Here is a 25,638-nt window from a genome sequence, read left to right as displayed (position 1 = left end):
AAACGTTGCCCAGGGGCAAATGAATGTGACACATTTGCTGCTATGACCTAAAAATGTTCTCACTATGGAACAGCTAAAACAGACTCTTATATTGATTATGTGTATTGCATAACATGAAAATACATGTAGTAAACATATGCCATGTATGCTATGCAGCCAACAGTAATACGATTCAAATGTTCCCTAGTGCAAACGTTTTTATATAGAACCGGTTGAGACAAAACCTGTTTGCCTCATTCTGCATTATCTATGCATTTGCTACATGGTTACTACTGGTGCAAATGTTAGATACGAAGAAGGGCGCAATACAGGACTATGAACGAGAGTGTGCGCGAGAGAGGGAACTCCAAGGAGCCCTGGTGCATTTTGTAGAGAACTTTACATTTGCAAAAGGATCTTAAGTACAACGAAGTGACACATTATATAGAACAGTTTAGGGTGTGGTGTCCATTTCATAAGGTGTTACAACAACGAACATGTGATGGTGCTACACAGCCAATTGGAAAAGATGCTCCTACTATGTGCATATTTACAAATTGTGGCACAGTTGGGCAAAGTGATTTGCTCAGAATCACATGATTTTCAGTCAAATGCATGAGCCGGGATTAGAATCCGGCTCCAAGCGCAGCAAATGACCTGATCCACAAAGTTTATCTGCATAATGTTTGATTGCATTCTATTATCTTAAAAGTCCTTTTTCAAAGAATTCAGATGTAGAGTAATCAGTAAAATGGTTTAAAAGGTGTCATATTTAGCCAAGAGGTTTTTTTTTAATTGCTCTTAACATGTTCCTATAGAATATTGTGCCTAATGAATCGCTATTGTGAATAAAATGTACTGTTGCATGTCAACCAAACCGGATAATATATAAAACACGTGCGGTCCTCTGTGAGCCTCCGAAGCATAACTTTATGGATAATATATAAATGAAGGGGCATGGAGAACCCCCAGCATCGCCTAACAGGCCACAGAGCCGATGGCAACACCTGAAAACCTGCATTGCCCTGTTTTGCAAGGTTCCATGTGATTTAAAGCAATCAAATAACAGAATGATTTAATAACGAACCTATAACAAAAAAATGTCAAAACGTTTTTAATTTTGGGGGCCCCCCCAAGCCACCCCTATTTTTGAAAGCCTACCCCTAAAACTCCTCCCCACCTGTTTTAACCCTTTAGTCCCACCCCATATATACTTTTACGCAGAAATGTGTTATTTTCATTGTTTTGGATTTCATTGTTATGAATACATTTGCCATTTTGGCTTCATTTAGATCCCTGCATGCTGTTTTGCACCACTTCAATGTTATGGATCAGCAATAGCTGGCATTAAGAGGGCTTCCGCTTTCAGTGTTCCAGTTAGAGGAACTTAATCATAGTGTGTGAATGTGTTGAAAGTGGAAAGCTTTTGTGGTCTTGGCACACCACTCATCATGATGCCCAGGTAACTATTTTCTGTAATACCTGCACAAGTGCATCAGCTAAAACATTAGAAACACAAGTGGCCCCTCCTGGTCAGGATACATAACTAAGTAGTTCAATGATTGATAACAGCCACCAGGGTCCTTCTGTGCCATGCCTGGGATTACATTTTGCAAAACAAAACACTGAAATGTCTGACTTTACACAAATGGGTTGGATTGATATGACAAAACTACAGCTCCAAGAATGCATGAAGTTGCTGAATTAAAGATTGGGACTGGGAAGTAACGCCCCTTGAGATGACATCCAAAGTAGATCTCAAAAAAGTAAGCCAGAGTAGCCGAGTTCCAGCTCTGTGAGTAGACCAGGCCCCCTTGTGCCACAAGTCAGGGCCGCAGCAGCAGAATACACCTTCCCACCTGACGTGCCACCTCTACTGCCGTGAGACCGTACCGCCAATACACGGACAAGTCGCAATACCGAAGGAGCCAAGTCAGACCATTAACAGTGGGAGAATGGGAGGGAAGCGAAAGGACGACTTTGGACTTTTTAAAATAAATTCAACACATTTCTTCTGGTAGAAAGATTCAAGAGGACAATTCCAACACATATCATTGCAGGTCTGCAGGAATGATGGCGTGTTGGACGACTTGCAAAGGTTGCCCAACAGCAAAAAAGAAGGACACTAGGATCCGACGACAAAGTACGCCGATAGTCCACGTGCTACTTCAGAGAGAGTCACATGGGATGGGCTTTCTCCACCATGGTGAGCAAACTCTGGAACACGCTGCCTTAAGAAATCTGCACTATCCACGACCACCGTAGGTGCAGAAGGACACTGAAGACCTGGCTTTCCAGTACTTACTCAACAAAGATGCTGCTCAGCAACAGAAAGTCCACTGGCATTTTACAGCAACCAACAACCCAGGCCAAGACCAAGTTACCCACCCTGAACCCGTGGCTATTTTTCATGGGACGGTCATACAGCCCACCTCCACCCTGACCCCACCAATTCGGGAGACTGTCCCACCAGCTACCCACAGCACTACTTGGCTGACAATGGGACTTTCGATCTTGGCTTCCCAATGCAATGCAGACGTCAGCCACAGCGCAACAGGTGTAGACCTATTTCTGCACGATCTCACAGGCAAGAGCCACCCAAGTGCCACACCATAAACTCCTCCAAGGCATCACTAGTGCCGTAGCTCCCACAGAATACTGGCAAAGAAGCCGCTTGCGCTTGCTTGCATCCTATATCAGCCTCTGCAAATTTCCATGCACGAACTCGACACATGAAAAGCAAGAAAGCCACTCGCACATGGCTTCTAAATATTCCTCTCACCCGATGGAAAACAACGGTACAGTACACCTCTACAACCAATGTTCATACCCCACTCCCCGACCCCCAGGGCAATGCATCCTAGCACAATGGGTACACAAAGGACGTCATAAGTAGTCTGGTGGTATCCCGCCGGTAAATCCAGTGGGATACCAGGCAGTATTGCACTTACTGGCCCTTGGTCTGCCAGAATTACTGGAAGATTACAAGTGCCGGTAAGTACTGGAATTCCCCATTCCATGGAGTCCCATTGGACTCCATGGTGGGAATTGCCGGTATTACCAGCACCGTTAATACTGGTGTCGATAATACTAGAATGTTTTAATCTATGTGATCACTGCATTACCTGTAACTGCGCTGACAAAAATGTCGATGCCAATTAAGGCGCGGTGCAGTGATCAGATAGAGCACTCTACCCGCGCCCCCCGGCCTGCATTTCCCTACCCGATCCCTCACCACACTTATCTTTACACTGGCAAACTTCTGTGTGTGCTGCCGACTCACCGCTATTCCTGTGGCATCTGTTCCTCTCACTTAAATGGGACGGAGCTGACGCTGCAGGGTGCTTGAAAAAAATACATATATATTTTATTTTACTTTCTTTTCCAATGTTTACCACAATGTTAAGCGGGGGACACCCCCGCAACTCCCAACTCCCATTACTGCGCCCAAAGAGAGCGGGTGACACCCCCGCAACCAGGAGTGGACTGGGAACCAAAAGAGGCCATGGAAAAAAAATCAAAGTGGCCTACGGGAACATTTGAAAAGACCACACAAAAGAGGCCCAGGGTGCAGAGGCCTACCAGAAAATCTCCAGAGTTCCCTTTAGGCCATTCCACCCCTGCTCGCAACCCCTGCTCTGCTTGGGCGCAGTAATGGGAGTCGGTAAAATGAAATGCACCAAAGTCGCCATCACTGCGTAGTCGCAGTTCTGACTGAGGTCGAAATTTTGGTGCATTTCTGAATTATTTAGTGTTGGGGTGCCGGAATTAGCGTCAGCTCTGAACTGCAGGTAAACCCAGCCACCCCACTACCAAACTTGTATTTTACCTGTGCGGTAACATGTCGGTAAACGATATTACCGGCACGTTAATACCGCACTGTCAAATATGGAACGAGGTCCAAAGTTTCCTTACAAGTGCCTCAAAGATCTAAAAAAAAACACCTATAAACTCACACAGAGATCAGGGCACTTTTGGTCTGCGCGCATCAACACAGCGGCACTTCAGTCTTTCACGTTCCCTCTCATCCTGACTAACCAAACCCCGCCCACTGTCTTTCAGAAGCACCAGAACACCTGTAGACCGTGCACATGGCAACAGTGTACAGTACACATCTTAGCATTACATAAAATAACAACCTTTTGTCAGAAATCACTGCAAAGTGCCCTTAAAAGGACAATGTTGCTTTTGTTATAATATGCCTGGCACACTTTTATCCTAAGACAAGAACATTTTTTGAATGGCTTTTTTTATCAGCAAATACTGTGTAGATTGTTCAGTTTTGGGGTGGTAGGCTATAGTTGCGAGTGTAGGATCACGGCTCTTCACACCTTTTGGTGGAGGGTTTTGTGTTCTGGATGTTACAAACAGACTGAAGCAGCAGGTGCATTAATCCACTGAGCTATATTCCTGGAATGGGAATGTCTCATCTGTGTGGAGCAAGTAACTCTGTAGCTGGCAGTTTAGCACCCTGCACTACTTTACCTGGATAATAACACGAATTGACCTATTTTGATTTGATTTCTTGTTCTTATGTACATATATTTATGTTAGGTCATCTTTTCACTACTAATTAATTGAACTATATTGAACGGAACGTTGGTTTATCGATGCTTCACCAGTTAGTAGATGTGTCTGTTAGGCCGCTCCTGTTATATATTACAGACTTCCTATGAATGTTGACGCGTTACTTATGTCACTCTGAAATAAATACTGTGATATGTTAGGACCCCTGTCGATGTTTCCTCCCGCTAGCACTGCTCACGTGTCAGATGAGCTTACCACATCGTGTCTTACTTTTATGCGTTGCATTTCGGTACTTGTGGTTTCGCTTTTCATAATATAAGTGCACGATTATAAATCCCAGAGTGGCAATAACTAAGCAGGAAATATAATGTTTTCACACCCAATATCGGTCGATCTTGAGCTCTGCCATTGGCTGCAGCCACTCGGGCTTCTGATGTGGCTAGAATAATGCCCACTTCAAGGTCAGGTTCATCTTTCATGTTTGCCCAGAAGTGGAAAACGTAATTTTTTTCCCACACAAATGACTGTTTTTACTGTCCTTAGACGTAGTTGCCTGATGTCAACCTAATGCATGGTATGGCTTGCAAGACTGCAGGACATTCCATTGCACCCCATAAGGGGGTGGGGGGGCAGTGGCGAGCCGTGTGTTCACCAATGATGATGTATCTTCTGGGGTAGAGCTAGCTGGCGCCATGACACCAAGGTATCGGGTTTCAAGCTCTAGCCTTCCTTTTAAAAATCGTTGACATCAGGTGCTTGAGTCCGGGTGACTGTCACCAACACTACAACTCCCAGAAGTCCAGGGATGGGAAACAGTGCCCCGCTGAGGTGCATCCCTCTAGCTTAGAGCATCGGAACTCAGACTTATTAGAGAGGTTAAGGTCCATGACTAGAAACAAACCTGAAACGCTATAGCTATCCGCGGAGTAAACTAGCTGAAGGCTAAAATGATAATAATAATAAAAATAATAATGACAATGATGACATCTTGGTTGCATATGGTGCTTCATACCAGATTACAAATGCTTCTAAGAGCTGTAGTATTACTCAATGCAATGGTACTCAGTCAATACACTTCTGAAGGTGTTTTCAAGCTATTGCTATCACTCACATATTACAGGGTTTGAGCACACTGTGTACAAAGAACTCACTCAGCAACAGGGGCGACTCATCCATAATGGCCGATGGAGGGCTTACTCGCCATCCATTATGGAGGAGACACGCCAGCCACTGAAGACACTGAGCGCTCTCCCAGCTGCAGCAAGCAGATAAAAGAGCACTCCCAGGCTGCTTTATACTGTACAGGTAAACATGGTTTCCCTTTGTCAGGTCAGTACCCCAGAGTGCATCCCCAATGGGCCTCGCGGGGCAGGGGCATGTTGCTTCCCCTGCCTTGCATGGCCCATTGGTGTTTCAGGCTGGGTTACTGCAGGGTTGAATGTTTGAAGGGGGGCCTCCCGCACGGCCCCATACTTTCAGAGGCCCAGGTGCGGTTAGATGGAGGCTCTACAGCAATATCGCACTCGTACAAGAACCAGTAAGCTTTTCCTGATTCCTGTTGTGTGCTACTCGGGAGGCCAAGGGACATCATAGCAGGTGGCGTGAGGCAGCATTTAGCGACCTTCCTGGGGCTGCAGGTAAGAAAAAAAAATCATGTATGTAAGAGCGCATGGGTGTATGTGTGCATATGAATAAGTGTGTGTGCTGTTTGGATGAACCTGTGATTGAGAGAGTATATGCTGTTTGCATGAGCATGTGAATGAGAGAGTAAATGTGCTTAATGAATATTTGTGCTTGTGTGTGCATGCGGGGAGCTGGTCCCTGATTGGGTGGGGTGGCGTACAGTGGTGCAGCAGCATTTTATACTGACTATAAGGATAGGCCAACGCAACATGATAAGTGTTCTTAGATAGCTATTCTGGCTTAAATGTGTACAGCCAGTCTGGATATGTTTTCTTTTAGGGCCATGGTCTTTTCTACTGGCAAGACCAACATGAATATATATTTACTTGTGGATGCTGACATATGTTGGCATAGCCAGCATGTACATCATTTTATTATTGTATCATTATTGGCATGAGGGTCAAAGCAAACATGGGTATGTTCTTAATTGTTATGTGATTGGATATTTGTAAAGCGCTTACTGCCATACCCATGGCTTTGAAGTACTGTGTGATGAAAGGCCCTTCAGAAAGCTGTGGTCTGTGCAAGCATGGAAGTAGAAAGAGCATTGCATTGCATGTGATTAGTGCATTGAATTAGGTGACTATTCAGTTACTAGCAGAGATAACTGAAAATCATGCAGAGTATTGTGTGTTCAGAGGTGGCTGCTTTGTCAGTGACTATGTGACAGTTGAACCACATTTTTGTGGATCTGTACTCTATGGATTGCAAAAGGGGAATGGGTATTATAAATAGTTTATCAACCTATAGGGCAACTGTTTACAGTTGAGGGCTCTGCTATACATTACATGCAGAAGTCATGCACCCTGAATAACATGCAGTCAAGACAAAAAAAAACGGCAACCCTGCACGCCCACCACTGGTCTATTGCATACAGGTCCCATGTCACTAGCTCATACTGCACCTGCCAATCACTCCCTCCCTCTCTCTCTCTCTCTTCCACACATTGATACATTGAATCCCATGTGCAGCAAAGCAAGCAACCGTGAATTGGCAGATGAAGGGAAAGGATCAGGTAGTCTGCAAACTTAAGTCAGTTACCGTAAGCAACAGCTAAGGGTTATGGGAGGCAAGAATCTTTGGTTCAGAGAAAGGGCAACTTGACATTTGGGGCTACAGTCACCTGTTTTGCCTTGCTTAGCGTGCTTGTTGGCAGGCTGAGAGATGCCTCAAGCTCATTCTGCCTGGCTCAGTGACCTAGAATTCTGCCATTACGGCAGGCCCTGTCATTGACATGGCAAGAAGGCGTTTAGGCATTGGTCTGGGTAGGGGCTAGAATCCCCACTTATTGTGCCCAGAGGTTTACCATGCTGTCTCCCCCAAGCACCAATCTCTTCTCACACAGAAAAAGGTCTGGGTGCCCCTCTACCGAGAATGAACACAGCCAAATAACCTGTTCTATGGGAAGGTGCCCACTCGGCAGGGCCTACAACCACGTTTTAGCTCACTGTACTTTTTACAGAGGAGAAATAACCATTTGCGTGATATGATATGATATGATATGATATGGCATTTGTAACGCGCCTATACACAAGTGTTTCAAGGCGCGACGAGGATGGGAGGGGGGAACAGGGGGAAAACAGACAACGATCCTACTAGGCCAGGTGTCATTCAGACCGCGCAAGTGCAGGGGTAGGGGGAAGGGAAAAGTGCAGTACAAGGTAAGTAGAATAGAAATAAATAGATAAATAAATAAATAGGGCCAGCTGGTGGCAAGTGCAAGGTAAGTGCAGACAAGTGCTGGGAAGGGGGTGGCTGTAGGGATACAGAGACAGTCCCACAGTGCAGGAGTTGCCAGGGAGGCAGTGCAAGTGCAAGGGAGGCATATCAGTCTTTGTCCCACCCACAAGGGCAGTACAGCACCGAAATGCTAGACAATTCTACTCTGAACCAAAGTACCAACAGCAACCCCAGACACGTGTTTCGGCATAGTCAGGGCGCATCAGTAAGGTGAAGCTGTGCCTCTCTAAGCACAGTCCACAGTGAATATCCCTCCTCCACCACCACGAACAGACACAAACTCAACAGATCTGGACGTGGCACCAGGCCTTCGTTATCAGTGATGTTGCAACACTTCCTGATGAAATCCTTGCCCCCCCTCTTTTGTCTTGTTGCGCCTTGAAACACCTTTCGCTGTATAGGTGTATTATAAATACCCAATAATAAAATAAATGAAAACAGAGAACAAAAGATGGAAGGTGGGGATTCCTCAAGAATGTGCTGCACACTGATGTAAAACATGAGATGGAGAGGTGCGGCACCCGCAGGATGGTGAAGAGCAGTGGGGGGCCGATTCATTGAATATTCGGCAGAGTAAATAGGGTACTTGCGCATGCAACTACACGCAAATACCCCTTAGTCGATTCATGGAATCGAATACTCAGTACTTTTCTTGGACTTGCATGAAGTTTGTGCTGGCGTAGCACGTCTGTGCGAGCCATCAAGGGCCTTGCTCGAGACTCCAAGCAGAGCATGGGCGTGGCATGCATAGAGAACTGGGAAAGAGGCGGAACACCAAAAAAGGGAAAGAACTTGCGAAAAAGTCAGCATACTGAGGGACGACCTGCAGGAAGACCCTTGCACGCCCACAATTGCATGGCACCAGACGCATTCATGGATTCGATCTCGCAGCCTCTCAGCTGGGAAATGGCAACGCATGTCCTTCAAAAGATCTGCCATCCAAAGACAAGCGTAAGTGCACTTGCACGTAGGATTTACAGCACACAGGTGAGCTTGCATGTTGGGTTTCGGGTCGTGTACTCAACCAGGGTTCTGATGTAACTATGGGGTGCGCGTAAGCAGTGTAGCAGGGTGCAGGAACATTTTACATGGGTTTGTGCGCAGTTGTCCCGAGTTATTGCTGAGTTACGATTTGTTTATACGCATGTTGTCTGGGTGCCGGATATAGTTACGGATGACCCTGCGCATGGTCCCCGAGTCGCGGGCCTGCTTATGGGGGACCCCACACACTGTTTGAAGGGTATGTGTATTCGCTCTGGGGGAGCGCGCACAGGCAGCTGATCTGACTGTTTTCTGCTTTGCATGTGGCTATGTAGGATGCGTTCCGCAATGATGCTCTGTCAATTCCATGAATACGCATGGCACAGTGTCCTTCCCAGCGCACGCTGCTTGCGTGATTTCTGTGTGAAATTCCATGAATCGGCCCCTTTGTTTACAGTGACAGACAGGGTTTAAGAGGCTGGGGGATATGATGAACTTGACAATAAGTCTGCAGTCTCAAGTTTACAGTCTTTTTGGCCCCTTTCTCACTAAGAGTCTCAGGGTGTTTCCCTTGTGACAGATAAAATGATGGCAATACTGACACATTTTGCTGGCCAGAATGGACATGTATGGGCACAACAAGAATGAAAATGTGTTATTCATGCTGGCATATATTCTGGGCATGTACATCATGAAAATGGCTTGGAAAATGGCCGGGTGCACTGTTGGTGACTTGGCATTTCATGGATTTTGTCATGTGTTACATTACAAAACCGATTGCAAACTGTGTGGCGTTTTACCCAATTTTTCACTGAAAGTGTACTGTAAAATGCACCATTTTAACTAATTACTTTTAGGTTTTCCCCAGGGGAGAACTCCCCACCCCCAACTCTGCTTGCTTGGTCCCCACTCCATCACTATGTACCCACTCATAGTCATGGGAAGCATGCATGTCGCTCCAACTACAAAAATCACCCGATGACACTCCTCAGAACATTTTCAATTTTCTTTTTAAATATTGATTCGGAACAACTCTGAATTCCAAGGGGGCTATTTTTTGCACTCTCCTACCATACTAGGCCTCTTGTTGTGACACTCGCACGGAGAAAACAAGCCCCCCCTGTGACGCTTAGCTTCCAAACACCGGCAGAGGAGAGCCATGAGGCAAAGGAAAAGTACATAGTGAGGTCACTCAGAAGTAAACTCTGCCCTGACCGAACTGGAGTCCCAGACCAAACATACACGCTGCTCACACTGTTGCAACCAGGCCCTTTCCACCTCCTGTCCAAGACCACGAAACCAGACAGGAGCCACTCGGCCCACCCGCCGCTTTCGCTTCACAGAGTAACAGTTCATGCCAGCCCTTGCTTCATTCCAGGATCTTAGAACGTGTCCTGCTAAGAAATGTCTCTGCACAAGGCAAAGTGTGTTCGCTGTGTCGATTGCATGGACCAAAATCAATATTATCATGAAAACGGGTGTCGAATATGCACATACACAGGAAAGGCTGGACGCAGGTTTCATAAAAGTGGGTTTGATTAAAGTGCTTTGATAGTAGTATCTCTGCCAACGGCAGTGACTTTCCTTACCACAAAAAAGAAGGCGAAATCAATGCACTCTTGCTGAGTTCTGTGGATAGGAAATTCCTATCCTGGGCCCTAGTCATAATATCTTGAATGGCTCTGCTTCTCGCCATCGTATGACCCCTGAAACGCCTCCTTGCATGTTCCACTCCCAGGTGTCATAGGGGGCACTAGGAAATATTCACGAGCATGCGCACAGATCAACCAAGACCGTCTACACAATGAGAATGTTTCACAAGCAAGAGTAGTAATCCAAAGTCACAGGTCCCCTAGAAGAAGCGATTGCAAATGTTATGGCATTTGATCCACATTTTTAAAAATGTGTGGGTAAAACACAAAATGTTGTATTCATTACCGAATACATTTCTGGGTGATGGGGGCGAGTTGGGTTTGGCTCACTTGGTGTGTTTTCTTCTGTTAATTCGGTAAAATAATGTAACCCCCCCACCACTGTCTGTGTGGGCGAGTGAAACGACTAGTACTTCTGCCAATCCTGTCCCTGCCCTCAATGCGGAATGTTGCGAAGCAGCAAGCAGGACATGCCACACCATCTATTTAAGAAGAACACACGTGCTCTGGCGCCTACGACATTCTTCATTCCAGGTAATGGCGTTTCCAGGAGTTCGCTCGCAGCACCGTGTGATGAGTGAGGGGCACTGCATGCGGGGGAAGAGGCAGGGCACACTTGGGTTTAGCGCAGTGGTCTGCAGCCTAGGGTTCTCCGGATGTTTCGTGATGCAGCTGCTATAGTCCTTCGCCATTGTCTATGCAGGCTAGGACTGATGGGAGTTGTAGTCCAAAACATTTGCAGTGTCAACAGTTGCATAACCATGGTTTTAGGGCATGCAATTGTCATTGTACTGGAGGGTGCAATATAACCTTGGTCTAGGGAAGGGCTGGACTGGGAACTAAAAGAGGCTCTGAAACTAATGTTTAAAGTCCCCGCATATTATGCATTTTCAGCCAGCCCCAACTTTTTCCTATGGGAAAATGGGGAAATACCACACAAAAGAGGCCAGGGTGCAGAGGTCTACCGGGAAATCTCCAGAGTTCCTTATAGGCCAGCCCAGCCCTGGTCTAGAGCCATAAACATCCTTGCACTGGCCCTGTATTTTGGAAGGGGAACCCTAGGATCTGGCCCGCCAGTAGATTAGTAACATGAAAGGTAATGAACAACGAGGCTGCGTAGTAGTGTTTGATAAGTAGGCAGTGTAGTTATTTCCGGTTACACAGTTGTGGTTAGAACACATATTTCCAAATCTGTGATGTATAGGATGGTTTTTAGATCTCTATAGTTTGGTGATTACGTTTTTGGAGAACCCCTCATAGATATCTTCGCAGTAACCAAACTGGATGTAATCAGTGAGATACTTTGCAGTAGGAGTAGCTGAGGAGGCTACCGCACAGAACGCATACAATGCAGAATTTGCTGATAGCTGGAGCAAAGATGGTTCACCATCTAAACGAATCCTTCGTTTGTAACCAAATACCAAAGCCAACTATGCGTGTGTGTGATAAGCAAAAAATAAGGTTCATTAGCATCAAGCTGAAGTAATCCAGAAGGTGAAAAACATCAAGGCTGGTGTAGCCTGCATATGTAAATTGAAGCATTGCAAAGAGTAACCACATTAAACCATTGGAAGGAACCAAATAACAGGCCTTTTCGAAGTCTGTGGCAAAGATACTACAATTGACCAGTATTCAAAAGTAACAATCACCAGAAGAGGGAGTCCCGAAAGAGAATTAAAGTACCCACGATTACTCATAAGAGTGGTAAAATCAGACCTAATCCATGAATAGTGCAAATTCAAAACAAGTTTCTGATTGGTAACTCAGTGTATCCAACATCAATGAGCATCATCAGCCATACATTTCTTACACGAAACAATAGGGTTAAATATTCACCTTGAGAATCCACCTGGAAATAAACTCTTTTCCCTTATGCGTCAAGCTGGGAACTGAATTGCATGCGGGAAAAGGACTATTTACAAAGTATATGTTGCAAATACATACATGAGAGCCTCTGTGCTGTTGTAAAATGAGCAGAGGCCGCATGAGGGGAGTAGACCCAACAACGTGGCGGTGTCTACGTTTTGCTTATCGGACCCACCCACACGCATAGTTGTCTCCGGTATTTGGGTAATGCTCCTGGTATTGTCTGGTCCTTCAGGATGTAAGTCCTCACCTAGGCACATGCTGCAGGGAGCGCACCACCATTCATCATCATTTCAGACCCAGCGCAGGCGATTTCACAGTTCATCGCTCTCCCCCAGTGTTTTAATCACTAGCTTGTGCATCTCCTGTGTGTGTGTGTGTGTGTGTGTGGGTGTTGGGGAAGTTCTCAATGGTATTGGCCTGTTGGAAGAAAGGGAAGTGGGATCTATGTGGCCTACCAATAGGAGTTTTAGTTGGTTTGAGGGAGAGACACAGTCTGCTTGCATTCAGCTCTAGAAGTGCTCTAAACTGCCTTTGATTTGCCGGTGCCTGCAAGTGCCCTAATGTTATAAAAGCTGGAATTGAATGACAATGGCATACCTATTGTATCTGAGAAGGTAGATGCCTTAAAAGCTGCCATATATTTTGAACCTGCATTTGGATTTTTCTTTTAAAGTGTAAGTTTGAAGCTGGCCAGCTTCAGCTTTGCATATTAACGAGAAAGAACAATAAGCATACATAACTTATGCAGGTGTGTGTTACGCAGTGTAACATAGCATTTGGTAACACTTACAGTGATAACAGTGTCCACCATGTTGGTCTTCTTAAATTTGTTGTTGTAATAATCGTGAATCCAATGATTGGCTGAGAGACAAGGGTTGACTTTCTGTACTGGCAATAATCAGGTGCAGAGTTTATTCCACCTAAATAGACCATCACTAAAAAAACAATAGCTTTTTATGATTTTTGGGGAAAAATAGTATAAGTGTTTCCACTTGCCAAGTGCTGGCATCATATGTCAAGGTACAAATGCCATTTGCCAGCTATGCCCATCCTATGCAAATGTACTACCATCATGTGCCAGGTTGTTCACGGATAGGCTTGGATACTGTACTCACATTTGATGCCAGATGTTTCCATCATACATGTAACGGTTTATTGAGAAGCCACTATCAACACAGGGAGTTCCTTCCTTCCCCACTCACGTAGTTATGCAACAAACTGTTTAACAGATTTTTTTTTTTAGCCCTATCCCAGACACATACCATGCTCCTTGGATCCCTCTCCCCTGAGATAACAAAGAGCCAAGAACCAGGCCGGTGTATTGGAAATATATTGGTTTATTTAAATTAACAGCAATAGAAATTAGCACGAAAATGTCAAAAAACAATTTATCCATGGCACAACACAATCAACTTCTCTCAGCATAAACAAATCACAAAAGTGAGCTAAAAAACAGAATCACAATTCTGCACTTTATGTAAATTTCACTTCACAAAATAATTAAACTGATCAATATTGAAGGCACATATGTAATGTTGTGTGATTTTGATTTTCCTGCAGGTTTAAAAGGCTAGCGGTAGGATTTCAAGAGTTCAAGATTGGCAACAATGCTTTCACCCAAACCTTTGGTTTAATTTAAACACATGGTGATGTATCGGTTTGTTTTTCAGACCCCCCTGCTTTGGTCTATGTTGGGAAGTCAGGCACAAAAATTGGAATGCTTTGGGGAATTGTGGATTTCAGACCCCCCCTTCTGAAAGGCCTGTGTTGGGGAAGCTGCATCAAAAGGTTGGATTCATTTAAGGACATAGATGCCCCTCTTCCTTAAAGAAGTCAAGGTCAGCTGGACAACAAGGATTACCTATTTAATTTATAGGATATAGTTCTCAGCATGCACTGGGCAGTGAGCGTTGTTAATTTGGAATTTTAACAAAATTCACCCTGTAGTATTCTGCCAAATGGGGAATTAATTAAATTAATATTTTTGGTTAAATAGGTTAAGGATCTACACAGTCCCCCCATCCACCTACTATAAAGGGAAAGGATTCAATGCAAGCAGACAACCCCACCTTTTGGTTTCCCAGCGCTCAGTTCTACTTACATAGCAAGCCTTGGTTTAAGGTTCAGGAAAGCCAGCTGCATCTCAGCACACTCTGGAAACATAGGGCAGGTGTCTGGTCACTCCACTCTCAAAGCTACCCTCCCGCTCTCCACCAAACGATCCAGTCAGCTTTGAGGCCTTACTAGAAATAGACGGCTCCACCAAGATGCACTTTCAGAAATCTCATCTGGTGTCTCCCTACAGCTGTCAGATGGCATGTTTCAGCAGCCTTGATGATGGTCTGTCTCTTGTCTGTCTGTTCCTGTGTTTCTCCTTTTTCTGTCTGTGTGTCCCCCTTATATAAATGTGATGACATCACCAATTTTACAATCTTGGGAAAGAACCCTGCAATAATCCCTGCTACTAGGATTGGAAAGTTACCCTTCTCTCTCCTCCCAAACACAGCTTCCAAGTCAGGATTGGTTTAGGGGTCTGGAGCAACATATGGCAATTCCCATGTATCACCATCCTTTGTTCTCCTTTCAACTAGTTGGCAAAAAACTGGTTATGTATCACAACTTCATAATTTTACTAGCAACTGCCAGACTAAACATATTTTCTGTTTCAGCTAATCAAGGGGAATTAGAGAAGTCTAGATAAGTCGACCAAATCTGTATCATGTAGCACAGCCATGTGGCACCTTTCTGCCGTTTCCATAAAAAGCACAACATTTATGAATATGTAAGTTATTAAGCATATCCCTAATTTCATTTTCCGCCCGCTCACCAACTCTCACATTTGGAACATGTTCAGGTCAACCAGAAACCTAGTTTAACTGGCCATACTGGTTCCCAGAGTCACAGGAAGATGGATTCTATAGCCACAAAATAGCCTGGAAATTACATTAAACATGGTACATAGTTGAAATCCATCCGCCTGATTATGGCTGAGAGAAAGTGCTAAATGATAGTAGTCCTTTTAACTTAATTGTGAATCTTCATGTGTGACAAATGGCCCCGACTCCTGCCTTCCGGCCATTTGTTTTCACTGGGACAGCCTGTGCCCACAGTTCTTTTTTTATCAATCTTCTTTGTGTTGGAAGCTTGCTATTTGAAGTGGATGCCCCCATTTTAACCCATTTTAGTCATGCTCCAGCCAAGGGTGACTTTCCTTGAAGTCAATGCTTTCAGAGCCAGCAGGTCTGGAGAGAGCATTGAATGTTGACACCTTCAGGAGGAAATGTTATTGGGGTTGGTCATTAGATGAGAGATGTGACCAACAGGCTGAGAGACTGAGTTTTCCTTGTGAGGTTTTGCCACAGCCAGCATAAGGGTTTGCCTTGGGCTGACATTTCCCATGAAGACAAAGTGGCTCTTCAAATGACACTGGAGATTTGGCAGGTGAAACATAATATACATTGCTTTTGTTTAACCCGCACATCATGTTTTGTTTTCCTGAAATTTTTCTGTGAGCAGTGATATTTTTTTCATGTTTACTGTTTAAAACCGTTTGTATTTGCACACACATGTGCAGGCCGTTTTCAATGTTTAAACAATGTTTAAACATCCTGTCTTCAGATCATTGATTCCTACTTTTTTTGTAAATTAAAATGCTGCTCATCCATTGGTAGTGACAGGTAAGCCCCTTTCCACATGACTATTTATTTTACTTGAAAAACAAAAACAAAGGCCAGGCTGTTTTTGATTCAGTGTTTAAAATCCTGCCATTCATGTGGAAGGGACTTCTGTTTGGTGCATTTAAATGCACCCCAGACCCTGTTCTTCCATGACTCCTTGTTGGGGAAGAGCAGGCCAGAGTGGGGTTTCATTAGGTGTAATTTCCTTCATCTGGGAGTGGGCACCCCTTTATTCCCTTTCATCTCTGGATTAGGGGATATGACATGGCACCCCCTTTTCTTCCTTCTTTTGGGAGTGGGTACTCGAGCATCCACTTCCATCTTTGGGTTGGAATGCGTGCACGGCACCCCCTTTCTTCCTTCCTTACCAGGTCCCTGGGGTTCTCACTAGACTTGACTCTCACCGCCAGGCTGGAAGGTAAGAAGGTTAGTTCTCTTATAAAAGATAGAAAAAGAGTTTCAGTACTTTTTACACACATTTTCCCCCTGGTTGATTTACATATCATTTACAACAATAACAACATACAGTTATTTCCATTTCACAAAACACATTTAATTTATTTTCTTCATCTGTACAATAATACTAAGTACTTTACTCCATATATTTCCATCTGATTTTTCATCCTTCCTTTTCATTATTCAGATGGTTCCTATGCTCGACTTTCATTTGGCTCATCAATCAGTCATAAAGCATGTCTGGGATGATAGCTTTTCAACTGGTAGATGTGGACCCATTTTTCTTCTGTCAGTTCTCCTTTTGAGATGCAGATCTTGTAAGCAACAAGTGATATTTTATCTACAATTTCAAAGGCACCAGATGGGAGGAAAATTGTACAAGTAAAACATGTGACCTACTTCATACTTTTTTTTTTGGTGGTCTTTAGATCATAGTAGATCTTCATTCCTTCTGCCAACTTTTTCTAAATTGCACTGAGCACAAGCAAAAGCATGCTGGAGGTGCTGTTTTATGAGTTCAATGTGCTCATGAGTAGTGGACGCATTTATTAGTGTCTGCTCCTGAGTCCTATTGAGCAGATGCTGTGGTAACACTATTTTTCATCTGGTCATGAGCTGAAAAGGAGACATCTTTGTTGCAGAAGATGGTGTAGACCTAATAGGCATCATGACAAGCAGCAATCGAATGTTCCAACTGGGTGAAGATTCTGCCACCAACTCCTTTAAAATACTCACACTTTTTTTGTTGTATCTCTCTACCCCCCCCACTTGAGGCCGGTGGTACGCAATGTGGAGTTTTCCTTTTACCCCTAGAATCTCCCACATCTTTGCCATCAGCTCACTGGTAAAATGGCTTCCTTGGGCTGACTCAATCCTTTGTGGGAGGCCGAAATAAGAGAAGATGTGGTTGATCATTAGTGTAGATGCTATCTCCGCCTTACAATTCAGGGCTGGAGGACATTCTACCCACTTTGTGAACAAGCATGTCACAGGCAACATGCACTTGTTTCTTCTAGAGGAGCGAATCATTGGCCCCATGAAATTGACTTGCAAATCTGACCAAGGCAATGTCATTCCCCTGTTTTGTAGGGGAGCTCTGTGTGTGAGTGAACTGGGTTGGAATTGAGCACACACAAGACACCCCTTTAGGTAAGCGTTGAGGTCCTGGCCCATGTGTGGCCATTAGGAAACCTCACGCAAGATTTCCAATGTCGTATGAAACCCCCTTTGACCGTAAGTGGCTGCGTCATGGGTATTGTACAACATCAGGCTTCGTAATGAGATAGGTACCACCCACAGGTCACTGTCAAATAGGGCTCTCCTTACCAACAAACCATCTTGGATCCAGAACATATTTGAAAACTTCATCAACACCCAGAGATCCTCTTTACTGTCAAAATCCGACTCTGATAGAGGAAAACTTACTGGGTCTTCAATGTGTTGATAACATTTCCCAATGATCGGGTCCTCTTTCTGTGCAGTGATCAAATCTGCATCTGGGGTATCTTTACTCCACTGGGCTGTTAAGAGTTCACTGTCAGCCCGAGTTTGTGACCTGGTGACAGCTGCCATTTGGATTTCATGCAGCAGGGATTCTGTTTCTATGAAATCTACCTGCAGAGCTACAATTTTAGCCAGCTGATCAGCCAGATCATTCCCAGTCTTATCTGGCCCTCTATCTTTGAATGACCTCTTACCTTCTTCCAATAGATGGTTATCTCATTGGAAGTCACCAGATCGTCAATTGACTGGATCAGTGTGGCATGCTTTAGGGGTTTGTTGTTGGCACAAAGCATGTCTCGATTCTTCCAGTTAATCAGGTGCTCCGCAATCATATTCCTGACACAATCAGAGTCAATGATTATGACCAGTTCATTGAGTTGGTGGTGCACTGCAGTGAGGATGGCTTGATAAACAGCCATCAACTCTGCAACCTGACTACTTTGGGGTCCTATTTTATAGCCAGCAGAGGGTTCTGGGGTATCATTCACCCAGGCATTCCCAATGCCAGCCACCAGTTATTTTTCCCCATTGTTATCAACATGGTAGGAGCACCCATCCACATAAACTGTGGGTATCCCCGACACGTGTCTTCTTCATAGACCTTATGTGGGGAAGTTAAGTACGCCCGACCTCCACAGGAAAGCCTTGCATGGACAGAATACAGGACGTAATTCTGGAATTACTAACGTTCCCCGTCCGGATGCTCTCACTTTGTAGATACTGCAAGGGTTGGTGAGGTGTCTCGACAATGACTGTGTGAATTTTCATGGTTTTGGTACAATACTGCTGTTAGGCAAGTATCTGAAAACCCTGTCTCCAAGAAGAACTCCCTGTTCTTCCTGGGGTAAGCCAAACAAGGAGCATGGGAAAGGCTTTTTTTCAGTTGTTTAACTGCCTCAGATTGTTCTGGACCCCACTCCCACTTGACTCCAGCCTTTAATAAATGGACCAAGAGTTGAGTGAACTCTGTGTAGTCTTCAATGAATTTCAACTTCAATTAGTAAGTCCAAGAAGGCTTCTTAATTCTCGCAGAGTGGTAGGGTCTTTTACTTTCAATTAGGCTTTCACCTTCTTCGCCTGGCGATTAAGACCCTGCGTTGTGATCTCGTGCTCTAAGAAGTATACCCAGGTCATACACCAATGTGCCTTCTAAAAGGACAGTTTTGCTCTGGCCTTCTGCAACTGGGTTAGAACATAACAGATTTCTTCCATACGTTCCTCCACAGTTGAGCTTTTGATCAAAACATCACCCACATAGGCCATGTTTCCCTTTTTGCCCAAATCGGGCATGGCCTTACGTAGGAAGATGTTGAACTCATTGCTGGAGTTTATGTATCTAAAGGGGGTTCGGGTCCACGTGTACTGCTGGCCCCCAAAGGTAAAGGCAAGCTTGTACTGGTCTTCCCTACTCACGGTTACTGTCCAGTAACCGTTGGTCAGGTCAATGGTGGTGTACACCTTTGACCCTTGGATCTGGGCCAGTTTCTGATCAATGTAGGGAAGTGGCCATCTTGACATGTGGACCCGTTTGTTCAACTCCCTCAGGTCTGCACATAGTCTCCAATAGCCGTTTGATTTAAGGATCCCCAGTACTGGGTTTTTGAAGGTACTGTGTATCGGACGAATTATCCCACAGGATTCTAAATTCTTAATAATCTCTGTGAGTGACTCCATGGATGGGAGAGGTAACTGGTATTGTTTCACAGATAGTGGAGTCATCACGTGGTCCGTGGTAATGGTGGTTGAATGAATGGTTGTGCGTCCACAGTCATATGAGTGCACTGAAAAGATATCTTGGAATTCCAGGAAGACCTGTTTTAGCTTTTGTCTTTGATCCTCGGTCTCAAAGGCATCAGCCAGATTGATCCTTTCCTCGCCCACCTGCTTGAAACCCGGAAAGACCTCAGGCTTGGCAATTTCAGTGGTATCCTCCAGTTGGGTGGTGAGATCTCTTTTGATGGTGTTGACCTGGATAGGGGAGTCGAGGTAGTGGTCCTTGACTCTGATCACTACCTCATCCCTCCTAATATCCCAGGTCACCTCTTCAGCACTGTAGGGGCAGAAAATTCAAATTGTACCAGGAAATTACCCCCATGCCTAGTAAAAATCTTTTCTGGAGTTATACCGTCGCTGATGTCAAAACAGTCGTTTGGGATTGGTCCCATGATTTCATTACCTAAATCAATAGGATAATGTTGGGCATCAACCGTCATTCCAATAGAGGTGTCCTCGCCCAAAGTGATACTTCGAGGGTTGCTTTTATCCACCAATTTTCAAATGGTGTTGTGTTCTAGGTCTACTAGAGGTGTCGGATTTAAATATGAACCTTGTTGTTAGAGATGGGAATTTAGATTTACATTTGCATTCTGATAATTGAGGTTCTGTCCTCGCTTAATTTTGAGGAGAAGAGTACATTGTCGCACCTGTCCTGGGATGGTAACCTCCTCTCGCACTTGAACTTCAACCATATAAGGCAGCAATTGAGCTGACTGGAATGCTTTTTCAATGTTGTCAAAGTCCATGGGGTTACTCCCCAGTCAGGACCAGGCTTTATTATTAATTAGGTCTAAATTGATTGCAAATCGGTTGAGAATGTCCCTTCCAAGCTAAAAGGTGGAAGGGACATCTCTCATGAGCCAACCATTATGGTCTATGCTTTTGTTGCAAATGGACATTTTTAGCATATACCTGCTAGGCAGGAGACGTTTGGAATTTGGGGCTCCAGACCTACTTCACATTTGTCAATCAATTTAAATGTAGGAATGGTCTGATCTTTTGGGAGTTTCCTGAACAATTCTTTGCTGATGAAGCTCCTTCCATTATTCAGGCATACTCTGGCGAGCACTAGTCCCTCCGCCCCCATTTAACTGAATGGGCTGTTTTTGTTTCCAATGTTTAAAAATCCTGTTTTCCATGTGATAAGGATCTTTGATTCCTCCGTATTTTGTAAATTAAAATGCTGCTTATCAATTGGTAATGACAGGTGGGCCCCTTTCCACAAGGCATTTTCATTTTACTTGAAAAACAAAACCCAGGCCACTTTTGTTTGAGTGTTTAAAATCCTGCCATTCATGTGAAAGGGACTTCTGTTTGGGGCCTTTAAATGCACCCCACATACAACAGATGTTGTGATTATATTGGCATGCACTGCCACTGCATCCAACTAGTGACACCATTTGCCAGACACAGCCATACACCCACCATATGCTAATTCCCCCATCTTACTTGTAGGTAATTGCATCATGTACCAGGATTTCACATCCGATAACCAGGCACCCCTTTCAGTTCCATCCATTGCCATCATATGCCAGGCACTTACCTTCTTGGTGAGGTAGGGAGTGATGGCACTCCCATCATAGACTGGATGTTGCTATCATATGCCAAGGAACTGACTTAAAATGGGAGATGGTTCTCCTGTGCAATGACCATTTCCATCATATACCATGGTAGACAGTTAGCAGAACTATTGCTGTCATATGCCATTTAATAGCACAATATGCCTGGTTTTGCCATCAAATGCCAAGAAAGGCTCACTCCGTACTTACAAAATATGCTAGGTTTCGACATCATACACAGAGGTACTCACGCCATATGCCACGATTTGCCTTTACATTCCCAGGTATTCACACTATATACCAGAAATGCCATTTTATGCCAATATTGCCATTTTATCTCAAGGTGAAATAATTTTTTGCCTGGGATTGCTGTGATGTGCCCAGATGCTCACATCATATTCCAGGTATTGCTAGCATGTACCAGATATTGCCTGATAGCATGTATCAGATATTGCAATTGCATGCCAAGGTACACATATAATATGCCACATACTGCCACCACTTACGACCGTTTGCCACCATTTGTAAGGTACTGGCGTATTGGCAAGGATTACAAAAGCCCATTTAGTTAAACAGTACGTCAGGCACTGACGTCATATGCTAACACACAATATGCCATGTTTTGGCCACTCACACGAGGGGATTTCTTTTGCTTTGTCCAGCTACTGGATCAATACGTATGACGTCATACGTCATATGCCCAAGTGCACATTATCACTTCTGGTGTGCAGGAGAGGCACATTGCTTCCCTGCTTCTTGCCTGCCCAGCTTTAGCAGCCAACCTGCCTTCTCTCTTGCCATTGCTCAGGGGCAACTATAGCATGTTGGATTGCACAGTGTAGTGGGCAGGAATGCTGCACTCCTTTCCAGCACATCTGCACTGTTGAAGGTGTCGGCTGCGCAAGAGTAAAGCAGTGCCCCTGCACAACCCTGACCTGCTTGCTTCCATAGGCACTCATTGGAGCATGGGAGGCAGGTCAGGCAATGGGGGAGTACGGCCCATAGAATGCTGTCCCATTCTTCTACTTTAAGTATGGAAGAGGAGCAGAGTGCCCTTGCTCTCCCACAGCCTTCCGCTCCCTATCCAGGGGCCAGGAAGACCAGTGGGGATGTGATGGCAGAGACACTGTGCTTCCATTCCTTTGCTCACATTGGCAGAAGAAATAGGTGCGTTTTCACTGAGCCCATCTTTCCTATCTGGGGGTATATTATTGGCACACACAGGTTCCTAGACAGCGGACAAGAGTCCACCATCTAGGAAATAACAACAATGTGAAGCGTTGAGTCAAATTACCTACATACAGCAGGTGTATGTTTATTGCTCGAAAAAACTGCTCGAATTGTTTTGCTCGCGTTTTTTGCTCGAATCTTTTAACACAGAATGCAGACGAGAGACCCCTGCAGACCCCCACACACCCTTCCACCTCCAACCGTCCTCCCATCAATATTGCCTGACAGCAACCCATTTTCTACATTTCTTAGGTACAATTCGAGAAAAAAGGAACAAAATAAATTAGAGCAGTTTTTGGTTGAGTAATAGACCCACTCCCCATGCAGCAGCAAAACCCGGTGAGCAAACCTACAACTGTATGTGTTAGTGGTTATTTGGCACAAGCCCCAACTAAGAAGCAACAAGTGGACAACTGTTGCATGTGAATACAAGTGGCCCATTTGCTGGCCTCACTTCTTCACTTTGTAAACATAAAATTATGGACCTCAGAGGCAGCAGTGGGAATGCATTGCCTATCCGGAAAGAAACTGAAACTCATAGTTCATTCTTATGCTAATAGAAGTAAAAGAATAGGATCACCTACCTGTATGTCCATACTCCAGCCAGTCAGATCTTAACTCAAAGTTCAGCACAACATTAATGATATCATTTGAACAATAAAGACCCATTCTGGAGGTCAGCGGTCAAATTGCTAGACTTCGGGCCCCAGGACTATTACCCTGAGTCCAACCCACAGGGTTCTAAGAGCAATATAATTGTTACTAGCCATTCCCGGCGTTGCATACAGCGTTCTAGAATATCTTAAAGGTCAATATCAGTCGGTAATTTTTTTGGGTCACTTCTGTCCCCCTTGTTAGGTATCAGAATTATCACTGATCACTTCCAGGAAGGGGGCGTAGGTCCCTGTGACTTATTAATGGACATTGAAAAGGTAATTGTCTTCTTCTGAATTTGAATGGCACATTAGAATCATATGAAATGATAGGTATGTATCTAGGTTCCATCGATTACAAGGGCCTCTATTATGTATCTTTGTAGACGCATAATTGTCTAGCTTGTGAAGAGGCATTCGTCCAACAGCGTTTTGTTCTTTAGAGACTGCAATGTTGAACTGGTAATTAACTGTTCATTGACACTGGAACCACCATGCCCTGTGTGAAGAGACGTGGGGGTGGAAAAAAGTAACTTAAAATTATTCCAAATATTTACGATAATTTTACCGCGTAGAACCGTGCTCATTCTGTTTGTTAAAATGATAGCTGTTGTTGAAGTGGAAGGGCACATTGAGGTGCACTTTGCAATTTGGGCAACAGAGAGCAACCTAACACTGATGAATTGCATCAGCTGAGTATGGAAACATACCTAAGCATCTTATATATATAGATGTTATATTAACATATATTCATAATGCAGCCATCACCACTATGGTGGTCTTACTACATGGTTGTATGGAAACAGGTCCTTAGTCTGCACTTGCTTATAAAACAGTGATAAAGCAACTACAATGAATGTGTAGCCTGTAGTAAAATATAGATTCTTTTTTGTTTTAAGTCACTACATGTGTTCCTTAATTACTCTTCCATCAAGCTGCTTAATGGGAACCCACTGACTCCCACCACCCAGGTTTACAGCTTCCACTGCCTCGTGAAATATAGATCTTAAGTGAGAAGTGATACCTAGTGCTGGAGTGGTATGGGCCTATAGGTATTGTGCAGTTGCATGATGGGCTTCCGATGTGCTTAAGCGGGCCCTTGTAGCATGGAGGCTATTTGCTCTATAATGTATATTAAACCACTCCTGTAAACAGAGAAGGTTGAGTTTTGCCAAGCCAGCTGACAAGATGCACCAGCAGCAAGATTTGGACATGTCAAGAAGTGTGCATTGAGAAACATGAGGCACAGGTTGAAGAAGTGGAAATGGAAAAAATGAAATGAAATGAGCATCCCTTGAATTAGTCTCTAACAGCTGTATCCTGCCTCGGACATAATATGGTGATATGCAGTGATACAAGCAACAACCTGTGGGTCGTTACAGCATTAAGTAGCTTGATAGGCAGAAGTTTTGTCTTATTTCCTATTTTCCTATTTGTTTTATGTTATATACAGTGCTAACAGCCTTGCTTTAGATTCCCGGCATTGCAGTGACTTACAAACACTAGGAAAGAAAATATATAAATAAATAAAGCTACATCAAACAAAAAGAATTTAAAGGACACTGCTCTGTGCCATGGTCCTATGGCACAGTGGATGTATAAGGAAAGCTTAATGAGTAAGAAGGGTTCAGAGTGATCATTTCGACAGTCAAAGTTTCGACATACCAGTTCGGACACAAAAGCATCCAAAAAAAAAGTTTCGAATGCATTTATTTTTTATTCATTTATTTTAATGTGGGGGTTCCCCTCTCCCAACCCCCCGTTTTCTTTTTAAAACAAACTTTTATTCCTGCACCAAACTAAAAAAAAAAATAACATGAAAAAAAATGCATTCAAAACTTTTTTATTCGAAACTTTCTATTAGGAACTTTTGTATGTTGAAATCTTTTTTTCGAAAGTATGACTGGACACCAGTAAGAAGACCTTGCCAAACTGGCCCCCTTCTTTCATGATTACTATGCTTTGACTGTTAGCATGAGGCTATACCAGGCTGTGTATGGCAATTTATTTCACAGTAAAGCACCTCACGGGACTGAGGAGAAGAGAGGGAAGCAGAGAGGGAAGCTTTCAGAACCCAAACCAACAAAGCTAAACACCAGTGCACCCAGAGATCAGCATTGAGGGCCCTTCATCCAGTCCGCCATACAGTCAGCCACAGTCCAGAGGATGAATGAGTGTGAAACAGGATTGAATGGGACCCACAATGTACTCAAAGCAACAGAAATTGTGACCCAGGACCTTGTTCACCTGGAAATTCTTTAAATATTTTAATAACATTTTGGAGGGGTTGTATATCAGAAATGTGAATTTGCCATGTTTTCAAATCCCTGAAAAGTGAGAAAACTATAATTTA

At 44.2% G+C, this 25,638-nt stretch overlaps 1 protein-coding gene across 1 annotated transcript in view; it reads left to right on the top strand.

Moving 5' to 3' along the window:
* Positions 1–25,638, top strand: part of TNFRSF11B (TNF receptor superfamily member 11b) — a 97,690-nt gene that overhangs the window by 629 nt on the left and 71,423 nt on the right. The gene's annotated exons all lie outside the window — the stretch shown is intronic.

Source organism: Ambystoma mexicanum, chromosome 5q, assembly GCF_040938575.1.
Source record: "Ambystoma mexicanum isolate Mex_15411 chromosome 5q, UKY_AmexF1_1, whole genome shotgun sequence".
Classification (NCBI taxonomy): Eukaryota; Metazoa; Chordata; class Amphibia; order Caudata; family Ambystomatidae; genus Ambystoma; species Ambystoma mexicanum.
The sequence above is the reverse complement of the archived record's forward strand: the minus strand, read 5'-3'. Positions and strand labels throughout refer to the sequence as shown.